The sequence below is a fragment of the Chiloscyllium punctatum genome, chromosome 23, assembly GCF_047496795.1.
Source record: "Chiloscyllium punctatum isolate Juve2018m chromosome 23, sChiPun1.3, whole genome shotgun sequence".
NCBI lineage: Eukaryota > Metazoa > Chordata > Chondrichthyes > Orectolobiformes > Hemiscylliidae > Chiloscyllium > Chiloscyllium punctatum.
Genome location: NC_092761.1, coordinates 68,582,892 through 68,600,364, shown reverse-complemented (window position 1 = coordinate 68,600,364; position 17,473 = coordinate 68,582,892). Strand labels below are relative to the sequence as shown.

The following is a 17,473-nucleotide window of genomic DNA, read 5'->3' as shown; positions in this document are numbered from 1 at the left end:
ATCATTTGGCTATTCCAGGGAAATAACAGCCAAAATGATGCAGCGTTCAATAAAGCTGCAGTATCAGACATTGTTGCTCCTACAAGAACGAAGCACATTTTGTGGATTTATATTGCAACTAGGTGAACTGTTTCCTGTTAGGTGGTAGGAACCATTCTTTCTCGGGGATAATTGAGAAAGACTTGACTGATTTGCATGCAGCTGTTACTGTGAGGGTACTAGCAGCCCACCCTGGATACTTGTTTCCTTTGGTATAGACCATTCGCTGGATAAGTCCCATGCCCCCATGGGGGTGGGCTCTCGGGGTACCAGGACTGGTTTCTCTATTCAAAAACACACAGATGTTACTCCACGCTTCAGATCATTTCGCTGCTGCTGGGCAGTTTCATTCGCTGAGCTGGATTGAAGGAACCGTGGGGTGGCTGGGTTTATGTAGAGCGCTTTTTCATGGGCTGCATTAACTTGGGGGGACTGAAAGCAGCTGCAGGATTAGATACAGAGATGCTTTGAATTCTGCTTCTGTGCTTAAAGAAAGGGATTATGACTGAATGGAAGTCAGCTAACAGCATGTGGTGGGAATCTCAGACCATTCACTCTCCAGACCTGAGGTACCTTATTCTTTTTTCAAAGTCTCTATGATTTGTATACCGTTTATGAGTCTTCTTGTGCAGCTTTAGAACCGTGGTATTAGATGTTTAAGTAAGTCTTTCAGTCAAACGACTGCAGTATATATTGCCACCGATATATTGTATGTATGTGTGTGTGAATGGAGCTCATCGCTAATCCTTAACTCTTTGAAGGGCTTATTTTCTTTCTAAGCAGCAAATGCACCTTCCTTTACGTTGTACAAAATTAACTGTTTGTCAAATCATACTGGACAAAAGACAGGGAAAACGGGACCAAGGAGTATTTCTCAGAGGTATCTTGATGAGAAGCTGATTTGGAATCATTGAGCACTATAATGCAAAATTTACATTTGCAGCTATTAAACTGTTAAAATATCTCTTCCCCCCCCACCACGTTTTTGATAAGGTGCTGAAGCAATTGCTACCGCCAGTATTCCTAGTTATCGCTCTGAATTGCAAAGTTGGAGTGTTCCGAGTATTCTGCTCCCGAGTGAACCGCAGTGTCTTGTTTGGAATGGACGGTAACAGTCTGAAAACAAGAGCTTTCTTTCAGTGTGAGAGCCTTTCAATGAGCTGATTTTAATGGGTAACGAGGGATTTACCAAGGCTTCCTCGTGCTGAAACCACAGATACCCAGATCTCCCGCACCAAATATCTTGAGCATTTTTTTTCTTTCAAGTCTCCTTTTACATAAAAGCTTTTCCCAGTAACGAGTGAAATGAGGTTTAACCTTTTCAGCACCGTTTTGTTTTCCCCCACTGCAACTTTCCAAAATAAATGTTGGATCAATTTGGAAGAAAAAAACTCTGCAGGCACAGGCCACTCAACTGAGTGATGTGAAAACATACTGCTTTCAAAGGTTTGCCTGTATATTTTGATTCAACTCGCTGATTGAACAGTGAATGTGCCCAGTTGCTTTAATCTATCGGCATCATTACCAGATTAAAGCTGTGTTTGAGATACATTACAGTATGAGGTTGCAGAGCATCTGGATGAACTTAATTGCCAGTAGCCAGTACCACAGTTATCAGCTAGTGACCCAGTATATGGCATTTTGCAGTCATTAAGGGCAGCTGTTATCCTATCCCAATTCATGGTTGGATATCCGTTACCTGATTCCGGGATGCTGTTTGCTTTTACTTGCAATTTTCCGTCAATGCCTCACAATGGTTTCCTCTCATCTGTTTAATAATCTACATATAGAGCACTTAAACTGCACATCAGAAGTTGTATTTCCCCGCATTTCTTATGATATATTTTGTGCAACTCATTGCGAAGCCACTGAGTATGGTCTACAGTATATGAAAAAGATTTTTTTTGGCAGTGTGAAAATCAAACGAGCCCACAGCGCACTAACACAAATGTGTGCAGGGTTTCCTTCAAATGAAACTTGTGAAGTGAGTGGGCAAGTAAACGAGGAAAATGTATGGACAAAAATATCCATCAATATTTGATTCTATAAAAAAAACAAATCTAAACTGTCCACTCACAGCAATAGTCACATTGTTGTTGTACAGTATATTATGCTCACTGTTTCTCAATTAGCATTTTGTAATCAACAAATAAACACCATATAAATCTATAATATAAGTGTTTCAGGAGCTGCTGTTATGGGAATTTATTTTAAAAATGCAATAACACTCATCTGGTCATTCAGACCAGACTAGTCTATATTGCATAGCAAAAGTAGAAAAGGGTGAAATATGCAACTTATATGTCATTGGGTGAGCAGTTGTAATCTTATTTAGATGCTTGGTTAGATCTACCTCTGTAACTGATAATAAAAATGGAACTATAACCAATAAAATGAAATTGAAGAGGTGCTCTATTATGGTCTATCTTGAACAGAACTATTAGAGGGAATCTGGACCATTGCCAATTCTTGTCATTGTCAGGGGCTAAACTTCTTTCCAAGATATTGACACATGAAGATTAGTTCTGCTGATTTACTTTTTAATTTACCCTGCTAAGTATTTTACTAGTTGACAGAGAGCACTCATTGTCTTGCAATTAGTGCTGTCACACAGGAAAAGCTGACTGTGGTCTGATGATATTTTTCTATCCTTTTCAATAGAAATTGGATTGTATGAAAATCCCAGTATCAGGCACAACCTGTTATAAATGTTAAATATCGATGGCTGGTTTGATGTCTTGAATGAAGATTTATAAACAGAAAGAAATATCCAAGTAACCTCCAACCATGACTATTAAATCTATTATAATAGTATTGTGCCATTTATTCTAAGAACACACAACAAGCGATTGGGTAAGCCACAAGTTACCACTGATCGGCTTTCTCTATTATTGAAAAGCTGCAACCTCAACTTCATCAGACAGCATATGGTGCAGTATTCTATGCAGCAGCTTATTAATACCAAAACTTATATTAGTTATTATGAATTGTTAAGTCAATTAATTTTGTCAAGCCATGCCTTAAACCTTCACTTGAAGAATATGCTATTGACTCTTCCAACTTGACGCAGCATGTTTCCATTGATTTCCCATTTCACATTAACCCACTCCTAATGCAATCCCCTGTTTAGAGATCTCAGTATCCTGCTACTCCTTTTATCCTCAACAGAATTGAAAAGCAAGACATTCTTACCAGTTTTATTTTGCTCTTCCAGAGGGGGTGATAAATGCTGGGATTCTAGACCCTTGGTGACGAGCACGTCTACCCCGACTATCTCATCCGACTGGCCTCCCTTCACATTTGAGCTGGCAAAATTGTAAATAACAGTGGTGCAACTGGACTGCTAGTACATCAGAGACCCCTTTTATACTGCACTCAGTAAGATTGATAGAGAGAGAAAATATCAGGCATGGTGTAAAATCCACTTGCAAGTCACTATCAGGTTCTTTAATTTTACCAGCTTTGGAAATATTACTAAGTTGCTCAATTGCGGGATGTTCACAGTCCCAGACCAATTTACTACTAAGTCAACAGTGAGATATGCTCAAGTTTCAACGGGTTCACTGGATAGTAAAGAATTGCAGAAACCTCGCCAGTTTTACTCTCCGTGGACCAGAAATGTTGACGTGAATCAGAAAACCTTCATCATGCATAAATATTTAGCCACAGCCATTGACACTATCTGTGATGGGATATAGCTATCCTTTGTTAGCCAAACATTTAGCATTGTTTCTGGAAATATGGAATGAAATTAGAAAATTTAAATTTTTTGGGGGGGGGGATGTGCATGTTGTAGCATTTCATACCACCCCTTTGCCCTTGAGAAGGTGGTGCTGAGCTACCTTTTAGAACAGCTGTGGTTGTTATGATTTAGAAATGCTCTCAATGTCATGTTTGTTATAACACGTTGATATAAGAACCTATATTTCTCATCATTTTTTATGCTATTAGTTGTTTTTTATGACTTTGTTTCTTGAAACTAATGATAAAATAAGAAAATTGCTTTGGTTTCCTTATTCCAACATCTAACTTGTTTTCAGTAAGATTTCAAATGTCCCTGTTTTCTGAGTTATTCCATTGTGTAATTGGGTAAGCTCCCAGGATAGGATATGGTCCAAGCCTGGCTCCATTTATTCTCAATTGATCATAGTGTACTCCATTCTTTATCCTCAGATTTTAAAAAAAACTGTACGTGGATTTGCAAACGAAAATTGTCCTTTGACCCATGTGTCAATCATGGAGATCTCTATCATTTGAACCAGGCGTTAGATGACAATTAAGAGCTCCAGTTTGAACCAGAAACTAAGCTAGGATGTTTCTTTACTCTGACCTCTGCTCTATAATGTCAAAAATGGAATATGTCACGTGTACCTACTGCTGTGTTTGAACATCCCAACTGGTGCAAATGAACCAACCAAGCCAAACAAACTTTTTGACCTCAGCAATCCAATTTTTGATTTTCTGGTGAAGAGCTAGTTATTGGAGGTTTACTCGGCTGATATCTGGGATAGCAAGACTGTCCTATGAGGACAGATTAGTGTAATTGAGCCTAAATTCTTTGCAGCTTAGAAGGTGGAGAAGGAATCCGATTGAGATGCATAAAATTGCAAGATGGCTAGACAGATTAGATGCAGGGATGACATTTTGCCTGGAAATAAGCCAGACAGCCTCAGGATTTGGGATAGATCATTTGGGACTAAGCTATAGCAAGGTTGTTTTCATCAGTGATAGTGAACCTGTGGCATTCTCTACTGCAGAAGCTTGTGGATGCAAACTCATTGAATATATTCAAGAAAACAATGTTTTTTTAGATCTTTTTAAGCACCTCAGTAAGTATGGGGAGAAAGCAGGAATATAACATTGCAACCGAGCATCAGCCGTGATCATACTGAATTGTGGAGCAGGTTCAAAGGGATAAATGGCCTACTCTTGCTCCTAGTTGCTCTGTTTCCATCTGACAACAACCAATATTAAGCAATGTGTCAGTAGTTTTTTTTTAATCTGTTTCTGATGGAACATGTGCAAATTAATGTATCCTTATTATGGAACTTGATGCTGTCATGTCAGGTTAACCAATCCTGGTATTAGCGCAATTATCGGCCATCGTCATAAAAAAACAGCATCTTCCTGTACATTATACCTGCAATTTTTATTGTGTGTTTGTGTGTGTTTTCCTTCAGTGAAGGCATTTCACAAATGGTTCCACCAATCCAGAGTGGCCAAATTTGTGGGGGATAGGAACAAGGAAAGGGTAGTATGTGTCACAGATTTATCAAAATAAAGGTAAAACCAAGGGCAATGAGGAGTCAGTTGGTAAATTCAAGATCCAGCTTGTCATAGTGGAATTCTGATCCAGTAACTATGGACAAAATATGAGATCCTTGTCACATCCCCATTGCTCAGTAACTTTTGCTGCTAGGCATGTCAAATAGAGTGAACATCTACAGTCAGGGTAGCTGAATGCAGCTTCATTACCCGTATTTAAGGGAATTAACTCAGAACAAGATTCTCATTCTTTATCAATAGCCAACCAAATAAAACGCGAAGGGATGATTCTTTGCTCAGTGGGGACTAGTTTTGATCATGCTTCCACCCATAATCAAATACCTTGGCACAATTTGCATTTATATAGTGTTTGTAATTTGACACCAAGGCATATAAAGCAATATTAAGGCAAATAAGAAAGATTTGCATTGATATAACATATTTCGTGACTTCAGGAGGTCCACAGTCATTTTAAAGCAGATAAGTTACTTCTGAGTGTAGTAAATAGTGTAATTTAAGAAACTGGACAATAAATCTGCTCACAAAAACAGCAATATGCTAATAACTAGTTAATTTGATTTTTCAATGTTAATTGAGAGATAAATATTACTCACAACACAAGGGATGACTGTCCTGCTCCTCTGCCGTTGGGATCTTTTGTGTTCACCTTAGAGATCAGATGGGATCTTTGTGAAACACTTCACTCTAAAGCTGGCATCCATGACAGTGTGTCACTGATGTCAGGCTAGAGTTTTGTGCTTAAGTCTCTGAAGTGAGACTTAATCCCACAATTTTCAGATTTATGGGTATGCATACCACAAAGTGAAACAGAAAAAGATAGGCTTTAAGGAACATTGCAAAGGAGGTAGAGAATTGGAGAGCTTGGGAAGGAAATTCCATTGTCTAGGACCTTGGCAGCTGAATGCATAGTTAATATCAGTGGACAAATTTAAATTGGGATTAAAAGGGGAGACATAGCACAGATATCTTGGAGAGTTGTAGAGCTGGAGGAGGAAGAGGAATACAAAGATGAGGGTTGGCAAGTCATAAGGATTGGAAATATGGATCAGAATTTCACAGTCAAGACATTGCAAACCAGAGGATGAATAAGCGCAGAGAGGATAGATGAACAGGATTCTGTGTATATTAGGATATGAGTGACAGTTTTGAATTAGCTTAAATTTAGGGTGGTCAGGGGCTTGGATGTTGGCCAGTAAAACATTAGAAAAGTCAAGTCCATGGTGTGAATTTGCCTCCAATAGGTTGTTGCTACCTGATGTAGCAATGCTAATATTAGTTACCATAATAAAGAATCAGGCCATGAAAATGGGTATTAAAGAACCTGTCAAATATTTGTGAGAACTGACTTCAATGATCAAACATTATATTCCTCAGGCACATGTCCATCCTATTAATAAGCTATTAGTTTGCAACAGAGGAACTACCAGTAGAGTGTCATGCTTCAAGTCATATGACATTTCAATTTGCTCAAGTCACAGCCAAGATACAATGATGATATATTGCATGTTCCTTAAAGATATATTGACCATAAGACATAATGCAACATTCCCCTTTTTCCAGAGATAAAACTTATCCAAATTAGATATACATAGCTATGCAATTACTTGTCAATTCAATAATTGTCCAAATAGAGAAAATATATATTAGAAAGCTACAATTTCAAACTTCAGTTTAATGATTTCAAGGTTTGACAACCCATCCCAATGTGGAGATCACATACCCCTCTGGAGAGATATAAATTGTTCTCATGAAGTACTGCATTTTGGAAAGTCAAATCAGGGCAGTACTAATACACTTAATGGTAAGGTCCTGGGTAGTGTTGCTGAACAAAGAGATCTCGGATTGCAAGTTCATAGTTCTTTGAAAGTGGAGTCGCAAGTAGATAGGATAGTGAAGACGGTGTTTGGTAGGCTCTCCTTTATTGGTCACAGCATTGAATATCGGAGTTGGGAGGCCATGTTGCAGCTGTACAAGACATTGGTGAGGCCACTTTTGCAATATTGTGCGATTCTAGTCTCCCTGCTATAGGAAGAATGTTGTGAAACTTGAAAGGGTGCAGAAAAGATTTACAGGAATGTTGCCAGGGTTAGACGATTTGAGCTATAAGAAGAGCCTGAATAGGCTGGGGCTGTTTCCCTGGAGCATCGAAGGCTGAGGGGTAACCTTATGGAGGTTTATAAAATCATGAGGGGCATGGGTAGGGTAAATAGATAAGATCTTTTCCCTGGGGTAGGGGAGTTCAGAACTCGAGGACATAAGTTTTGGGTGACAGGGGAAAGATTTGAAAAGGACCTAAGGGGCAACTTCTTCATACAAATGGTGTTGGGTGTATGGAATGAGAGGAAGTGGTAGAGGCTGGTAAAATTATAATATTTGAAAGGTGTCTGGATGGGTATATGAATAAGAAGGGTTTACAGGGATATGGGCCAAGTGTTGGCAAATGTGACTAATTTAGGATATCTGGTTGGCATGAATGAGTTAGACAGAAGGGTCTTTTTCCATGCTGTACATCTCTCTGACTTTATGCCTCTTGAGTGACACTTCGGTTGTCTTGCTGCTGGCTGCTATCACTCAACATCAGCAGATAATTAGAATGTTCTTCCACCTTCTCCTCATGCATGACAGGTGTGCTATACATCGATCTGAGCTGGATTCTGGTCCTTTGTGCAGGACCTGGAGTGTAGGGAGGTTAGGAACATGGCATCAATCCCAAAGGAGGGTGCCTGTAAACAGGAAGGTGGCTTGAAGTGTGTATACTTCAATGCGAGAAGTATACGAAATAAGGTAGGTGAACTTGCAGCGTGGGTTGCTACCTGGGATTTCGATGTTGTGGCTATTACGGAGACATGGGTAGAACAGGGACAGGATTGGCTGTTGCAGGTTCCAGGGTTTTAATGTTTTAGTAGGGTCAGAGGTGGGGTAAAAGAGGGGGAGGTGTGGCATTGCTTGTCAAAGATAGTATTACAGTGGTGGAAAGGACGATGGATGAAGACTCGCCATCTGAGGTAGTTTGGGCTGAGGTTAGAAATAGGAAAGGTGAGGTCACCCTGTTAGGAGTTTTCTACAGGCCTCCTAATAGTCCTAGAGATGTAGAAGAAAGGATTGCAAGAATGATTCAGGAGAAGAGTGAAAGTAATAGGGTGGTTGTTATGGGGGACTTTAACTTTCCAGATATTGACTGGGAAAGCTATAACTCAAGTATGTTAGATGGGTCAGTGTTTGTTCAATGTGTGCAGGAGGGTTTCCTGACACAATATGTAGACAGGCCAACAAGCGGTGAGGCCATACTGGATTTGGTTCTGGGTAACGAACCAGGCCAGGTGTTAGAATTGGAGGTAGGTGAGCACTTTGGGGACAGTGACCACAATTCGGTGACTTTTACTCTAGTGATGGAGAGGGATAAGTGTGCACTGCAGGGCAGGAGTCATTGCTGGGGGCAGGGAAATTATGATGCGGTGAGGCATGACTTAGGATGCGTGGCTTGGAAAAGTAGGTTTCAAGGGAAGGGTGCATTCGATATGTGGAGCTTGTTCAAGGAGCAACTATTGAGTGTCCTTGATAAGTATGTGTCTGTCAGGCAGGTCCAGTCAAGGATAGTAGTGGGAAGTTGCGTGTGGAGGCTGAAGAGATTGGGGAAACACTGAATGAATACTTTTTGTCAGTATTCACTCAGGAACAGGACATTGTTGCCGATGTGATATTGAGTCACAATTAATTAGAATGGATGGCTTTGAGGTATGTAGGGAAGAGATGTTAGAAATTCTGGAAAGGGTGAAAATAGATAAGTCCCCTGGGCCTGATGCCATTTATCCTAGGATTCTCTGGGAAGCAAGGGAGGAGATTGCAGCGCCATTGGCCTTGATTTTTATGTCCTCGTTGTCTACAGGAATAGTGCCAGAAAACTGGAGGATAGCAAATGTGGTTCCCTTGTTCAAGAAGGGGAGTAGAGATAACCCTAGTAACTATAGGCCGGTAAGTCTCACTTCTGTTGTGGGCAAAGTCTTAGAGAGAATTGTAAGGGATGGGATTTATGAACATCTGGATAGGAATAATGTGATCAAGGATAGTCAGCATGGTTTTGTGAAGGGCAGGTCGTGCCTCACAAACCTTATTGAATTCTTTGAGAAAGTTACTAAGGAGGTGGACGAGGGTAAAGCGGTAGATGTGGTGTATATGGATTTTAGTAAGGCGTTTGATAAGGTTCCCCATGGTAGGCTACTGCAAAAAGTACGGAGGTATGGCATGGAGGGTGAGTTGGAGGTTTGGATTAGGAATTGGCTGGCTGGAAGAAGACAGAGGGTAGTAGTTGATGGTAAAGGTTCATCTTGGAGTGCATTTACTAGCGGTGTTCTGCAAGGATCTGTTTTGGGACCATTGCTGTTTGTCATTTTTATAAATGACCTAGAGGAGGGGCTAGAAGGTTGGGTGAGCAAGTTTGCAGATGATACGATAGTCGGTGGAGTTGTTGACAGTGAGGAAGGATGTGGCAGGTTACAGTGGGATATAGATAAGCTGCAGAGCTGGGCAGAAAGGTGGCAAATGGAGTTCAATGTAGCCAAGTGTGAAGTGATTCATTTTGGTAAGAGTAACAAGAAGATGGGGTACTGGTCTAATGGTCGGATACTTGGTAGTGTGGATGAGCGGAAGGATCTTGGTGTCTATGTACACAGATCTCTGAAAGTTGCCACCCAGGTAAATAGTGCGGTGAAGAAGGCATATGGCGTACTGGCTTTTATTTGTAGAGGAATTGAGTTCCGGAGTCCTGAGGTCATGTTGCAGTTGTATAAGATTCTGGTGCGGCCGCATCTGGAGTATTGCGTGCAGTTTTGGTCACCATACTATAGGAAGGATGTGGAGGCACTGGAACGGGTGCAGAGGAGGTTTACCAGGATGTTGCCTGGTATGGTAGGAAGATCGTATGGGGAAAGGCTGAGGCACTTGGGGCTGTTTTCATTGGAGAAAAGAAGGTTTAGGGATGACTTGATAGAGGTGTACAAGATGATTAGGGGTTTAGATAGGGTTGACCATTGAGAACCTTTTTCCACGTATGGAGTCAGCTATTACGAGGGGGCATAGCTTTAAATTAAGGGGTGATAGGTATAGGACAGATGTTAAGGGTAGATTCTTTACTCAGCGAGTCGTGAGTTCATGGAATGCCCTGCCAGTAGCAGTGGTGGACTCTCCCTCTTTATGGGCATTTAAATGGGCATTGGATAGGCATATAGAGGATAGTGGGCTAGTGTAGGTTAGGTGGGCTTGGATCAGCGCAACATCGAGGGCCAAAGGGCCTGTACTGCGCTGTATTTTTCTATGTTCTATGTTCTAAGTTCTATGTTCTATGTTCTATGTTCTATGTTCTTTGTAATGCAGCGCCATGATCAGTGATAACTTTGTATGATTTGGGCTGATTGCGTATTTTAGAAACCTTTATGTTATTCAAACATATGTCCTTGTATTTATAATACAAACTTGCATCTTAGTACACAATTTTGGCAGTTTTTTTTAACCTGCTCACTCATCATTGTCTCTTCAATTCTCCTCTGTCTTTGAAAACAAGATGTCCTATATCTCAGAATGTTTAGACAATTAATTAGTGGGTAGGTCATTGGCAGTTGCCTTCTGTGTAGGAATTGTGCTGGTAATGGTTATCAATCCTACAGTGGTGCTGTATTAAAATATAGCAATGCAATGTGAAAATTTTGCTTGCTGCTCATTACTTGATATTCATTGATTTTGCAGTACCAATCATATTTTGCTAGATCGGTAAGTGTGGATGGGTCACTCCAGCGATGACCAGTAAAATGGGTCATTTCCCATTCAATATACATATTTTGAAATTGATTGTCAGTGTACTTTTGGCTATTTGATCAAGGACACAGAATAAATGGAAAATAGCACTTCTCATATAAAATATGATCATTGTGCTAAATTGTTGAATAATGGGAAACGTAGAAAAGTAATCCATCACAAGGATGTAATCTTCCATATGTACTGTGAATAGGTTTATCACTTTCATCCAAGGAATGGCTGGAACATTGTGTGGATGTAGAGGTATTTGTCAAGCCTCACATGTATTCACAGGTCATTAAATATCCTGGTTCTCCCCTGGCCTTCTTGTGCATTCGATATCACGTGCCCCTTGTATAACATGAGAATAATATCTTGTTGTAAAGCTGTTAGTATTAGGACTTCTTTGCCCTTGAAAATGACTTGCTATGACATACAAAGCTTGTCTCTGTATGGTCAAAAAGAACAAATCTTCTCAGGTATTTCTTTAATAAGGTGAGACCATATTTGGATGGTCTTTTGCAACTCTTGTAGTTTATCTTCAGAAGGTGCCAATTGCAACTATTCACACTGACTCTGGCCAACGTGTAACAGATCAACCGTAAAAATCTCTTCAACGTCATAGTCCAGAGAATAAACATGAAAGTCACAAGGAATATCCAACTGGCTTTTGTGTAAATTGGGTAACCTGCTCAGTGTAACACCCTGGTACCTGGCTTATATGTCACTTCAAAGTCATATCCTTGGACCTTGATAAGTAGGTGCTGCAAATATGGTGATACACTCATTAGCAGTTTGGAACCTCTCACTGCCAGTGGCTTACGATCTGTTCAACAGTACATTTCTTGCCAAATAAGTATGTGTGAACCTGCTTGATGCCAAATACCAGAGGTCATGTCTCTCACTATAATGGAACAGTTGGTTTGTGCAGGTGACAGGTATTCAAACCAAAGGCAATAGATTTTTCATCTTGCAAAAGATACACACTTAGGCCTTTTAGCAACGTATCCACATCAAGAATTATGCATATCTTAGAATTGTGATGTTATAGTAAGTAGATGTGGCTGACAGAACCTGCTTGAGGCAATTGAAGGTGTGTTAAGGATCATGCTCACAAACATAGTGGATGTTCTTCTTGAGCAAGTTTCTCAGCAGAGATACCTTGCCCATTAAATCAGGAATCTAAGGTAATAGAAAATTTTAAAATGGAATGTAATGTCACAGATCCTCTTTGTCATCGTGGTTGACATTTTAAAAAATATCTCCAGTCTTTCCAGGATTGGAACAGTTAATCTGCCTGAAATTGACCTGGCACTTGACACTTCACACTGTTAAACCGATCCTTGTCAGAGTTCTACTATCATCAATAGGTGAAGGTTATGCTCATGACCTGCCTTTACCTTACTCAAGACTACAGTATTGTCAGTTATTCAAATGCAGCTAGGTATATTGTCATTAATCCCACCCCTGTATTGCTGACTGAGAATCCAAATGGTAATTTCTGGATAAAGTACTATACAAATGATTCCCTGATTTCTCTTGGTAGTCTTCTGCCAAATGGACAGAAGATAGCCTATGCTTTACACCCAGCTTGGAGAGAATCTTGTTCCTAAAATTTAGGATTTAACTTTTCCAGCATCGGTATTTTGTGTGGGCACCTTTTTAAGTGAGAGGTTGAGGCATCTTAGATCTAGGCACACTCCAGAGTGTCATTTATCCTTAAGACATACATAATAGAGCACTATCAATTTGTGTGATTGTTGACCATCCAAATTATATCATTTCACTTCATCTTGTTCAGTTCCACTGAACACTATTCTTCCCTTGATGATCAGTAAATAGGATTGCATCATTTTTAAGATATAATACTGTATCACCCTTAAAATTGTCAAATACATTTGGATACTGGTAAATTGAGATCATTGACTGATTCAATAGCATCATTTTTGTTTTGTTCTGCCACAGTGAGTATGTTTTGAATTTCATGAATTGTGACTATACTGAGATATGTGCGTACTTGTAGTACAGCCTTTGCTGGACCCTTGATATCTACTAGGTAAAATAGTTTGAAAACCAAGATAAAGTTGCACAATGGCACTGTTGTGTGATTCTGCCAAAGCACAGAATTGGTAATCCCATTAAATGTTGTGAGAAAATCTCTTGTTGGCTGCATCACTGAGTACCTTTGCTCAGGTACATGTCTTTTACAATGTACAGTGGTATTATGTTGGCACTAGTACCTGTGTATATTTTAACTTTTAATGTGTACTGTCCTGTCTTTCAGGTCATAAAATATTAATGGATGTAAAAACTGCTGGTCACTTTATTACCAACAACATGGTGTGTGAGCTTAACAATATGATAAGCTTGGTCATCCTCTGAACTTTGCCTTTCATTTGGTTGACCCTATATGTCATTGATAGTTTTGCATTTGCAAATCTTCTTGACACTTTTCTTGCTGCTAGTCTTGTAGTGTTCATCATCTGGCTTTTATTCTGGGATATGGCTTGGCCTTTAGAACCAGAATGCTTGCATGTGTGTTTCCAATGACCTTGTTGCCACACATTTAACAGACATCAAGAAACGCTGCACAGTTGTTGGGTACATGCAACAAAACCTTGCTCAGTTGCTAAGGCATCAGTCTTCCCAATATTTAATAAAATTAAATTTCTGTTTACTGGGTACTTATTGTTGGATAGGCAGACTAATAATTGAGGAGTTAAATGACATACTGGTGAGGTATAGCTGGGTGTTTTCAATGTGTGTGTAAAAACTGATGTGTTTTCTGATGATATTGTCAAAAGGCAGCATGTCCTTGGTAGATTGAGGTCAAGGTTATACACTTGGATGAAACAGGAGGGAACAATTGTGGGAAGAGGGTCATGTTTGTCTCGCTGTGAAAGGACATATAACAAGGGACATTGAATGCAACATCTCTCAGCTGGACATTGGAGGAGCAGAAGGCACTGTCGTCAACTGGGTTAAAGACTGCAGACAGGATGAGATTGATGAGGAGCAATATTTTCCCACAATCACATGGATGCCATTTGTAACTTTGTTAAGAGCTATTTTGGCAAGGAGAGAAACGATAGGAAGGATTCTAAAACAAAGAAAGAAAAGATATGTGCAATTTAGGAAGATGACAGCACATTCAAACCCAGAAATTATTGATGGCAAAATTAGTGGAAGAGTATACAATTGCTACTCTTGTTTTATCGTGACTGTGTTGATTAACCTCCACTAATAACATACATTGACAATATTTCACTATCCAGCACACATGAAGAAGGGTGACAAGAATGAAGCAGCAGAGTTTGCTGACACCTTTGAAAGCAAATTCCAAGACAAGGATGGAAAGGGAAACAAAACTAGAAGTTAACCTTTAGTTTAACATTTCCATTGCTACTGTCCCTTCTCCAGGGACTTTTGCATGTTTTAAGCCATTTTTTAAGTTAAAAGGGGGAATTATTTGCAGGAATAATTGTAATTACCACCCTATAAATCTTTTCGATTTCTCTACAATTAGTCTTGATTGAGAATTATTGCTCTTTGTCATTCCCTGCCAAGAAAATATCGTAACTAGTTCATCTATTTTTCAAAGCACTTCCTTAAATATTGTGCAACGAAAACTTAAAGATTCTGAAGTAAAATGTTTTAAATGTATAAATGTCTTAAACATCAAAATGCGTGAGCAGTGATGGTTCTGCACATAACAATATTGACAGATAACTGAGATTACTTGATAACATAACAATGTAGAACAAACCAGGCCTCATTGCAATGTTTCATTAGTTTTATATTGTTGGTGAGGAAAGATATTGCTAGCTATCTAATAAGACATATGGGAATACCCTAGTGGGAGTTTGAGCTGTATCTGAACTGAATAAATGACAATATAGAATTCAGCCCAGTCTCATGTTGGCAAAAATAATGCATTGGAGTCTAGAATTCAATCAATGCAGAAAGTCTCAATTGACTGGAGGGAGCAGAGAGCTCACAGGTTGATGTGTGGAGTGTTTTGAAAGAGAGACCATGACAGCACCCAGTGATTCTTTCATTTTCACTTTCTAGAAATGAAGCAATAACTGAAACATCTTTTCTCTCTACTTGTACCGGTTGACATTAATTCTTTGTTTCAGCACTTAAACGTTGTGCATTACTTTTGTCAATTCTGTTCCAAAACACGTACAGTTTATTATCTCAAAAGCTACAATTTTTAATGTAAAATTCATACAGTCCCTACAGTGCAGAAAGAGGCCATTTGGTCCATCAAGTCTACATTGATCTTCCAAAGAGCGTCCCATCCATACAGCCCATAACCTTGCATTTACCATGGCTAAACCACCTAACTTGCACATCCCTGGACTGTATGGGGCAAATTAGCATGGCTAATCCACCCTAACCTGCACATACTGGGCTGTGGGAGGAAAGCAGAGCAGCTGGTGGAAACCCACACAGGTACGGGGAGAGTGTGCAAACTCCACACAGACAGTCACACAAGGCTGGAATTGAACCCAGGTTCCTAGCAATGTGAGGCAGCAGTGCTAACCACTTTGCCATCTTGCAACCTTTTTCTTTCTGTTTGTAATCCCTCCTAGATGCACCGAACAAATTCTGCCTTATCTAAGCCCCTGGCACTAAGGGAGTCCCATTCATTACTGGGGAAATTAAAATCACTCACTCCAACAACCCAGATGGTTTTATATCTTTCCATGATCTGCTTACATATTTATTCCTCTAATTCTAGCTGGCTTTTGGGAGGCCTATAGGCCCAGAGATGGTACTTGAGACTCGACACCCTAAATTCCACTGAAGACCCTAGTTTTCACAACTTAACAGTGGCTTACAGTTAATAATTCAGTTGTTAAACTGTGTATAATGCAATACTTTGTGTTCTTAAACTTGGTAATAGATAACTGATGTAGTAGATAGTGGTAGAAAGACAGCACGGTACCATCAGAGGTGACGGTACCATGAGATACAGTCAGGAGGGAGTTATACTGGAAGTCCTCAACAATGATTCCAAATCCAAACTAACGTTCATGCCAAACAAGTGCAAGGCAAAGATTATCTCCAATGACAAAATCTTCTTTCTTCCCTAGACTTGCAATGGAATTACCATCCTTGAATTCCCCCATTTTCAACATTCTGGACTTACCATTGTTCAGAAGCTGAAATGGGCCAGTCATATGACAGTGTTTTTAAAAGAGCAGGTCAGAGACTGGGAATTCTTTGGTGAGGAATTGACTTCCTGACTCCCCAAAGCCTGTCTACCATCTACAAGAGTCAAGCCAGCAGTATGATTGAATACTGTCCACTTGCCTGAATGAGTCGAATTCTAACTTAGAGGTTCAACACAATCCAAGTTAAAATAGTCCCTTTGGCCTGTACCCCATCCACCAACTCCATCATTAAATCTCTCTGCTAGTGGTGCATCGTGACAACAGTGTGTACCATCTACAGTATGTACTGTGGTATATCACCAAAGCTCTTTCAATAAGTGCTTTCCAATCTTGCTACCTCTTCCACTTAGAAAGACAAAGGCAGCAGATGTATGCCAACACCACCACTTTTAAGCAACATACATGAATTGAAAATATACCATCATTCTTTCATTATTTTTAGGTCACAATCCTGAAATTCCCCATTGGACAACACTGTAGGAACACCCTCACCACAGGGAGAGCAGCTAATGGCTCTTCACTATCTTCAGGATCATTAGCAATTGGCACTAAAAGTTGTCTCTGCGAGTGACATCCACAACAAATGAGAAAAGATCCTAGTACAATGATGTGCGTGGGGTATATCAGTGCAGTACAATGAAGGGTGGGGATATATCTGAGGAGTACATATCACACTGCTACAGTGAGGAGTTTGGAACATACTAGAATGTTACCTGGAGTAGTAGGATATAACCAGGTGATAAATCAAACTGTAACAATGAGGAGTGGAGAGGATTTTAGAGTATTGCAATGAAAAGGGTGTGGTATATGAGTGCAGTGCATATGAGATTGTTATGGACCAGACCAAACTCCCTACAAATATATCAGAGAGATAGCCTAGACTCTAACTTTTATTCTGTTTAAGTGCAAGAGTAAGGTGCTGTGTTTCAGATACAATTTGATTGGTCACACTACTTGGCTTTAAGCAAAACACATTTTATTCTTTCCTCAAATTAAAATGCAAACAGAAGAAAGAAGAATTGGTATAAATTTAATTCTTTTGGAAAACCAACAGAATATTAGATTAATTAACTACAAAACAGCAACTGTTCCAATATAGTAACATCCCATAAACACACCCTTGGCGAAGGAGAAGTCATTAAAACAGATTGCCTCGCATGTGATTTTGGCAGCAGAAA

At 39.7% G+C, this 17,473-nt stretch overlaps 1 protein-coding gene across 5 annotated transcripts in view; it reads left to right on the top strand.

The window, feature by feature from the left end:
• Nucleotides 1-303: 303 nt before the first annotated feature.
• The window catches only part of LOC140494124 (galactosylgalactosylxylosylprotein 3-beta-glucuronosyltransferase 1-like), a 184,146-nt gene continuing 166,976 nt past the window's right edge, over nucleotides 304-17,473 (top strand). For 4 of the 5 annotated variants that reach the window (XM_072593139.1, XM_072593142.1, XM_072593141.1 and 1 more), the window contains exon 1: nucleotides 304-608. The gene's annotated coding sequence lies outside the window, so the exon portion shown is untranslated. Of the gene's footprint in view, nucleotides 609-7,975; nucleotides 8,110-17,473 lie in introns of those variants that run through there. The other variant, XM_072593143.1, reaches the window with a different exon arrangement.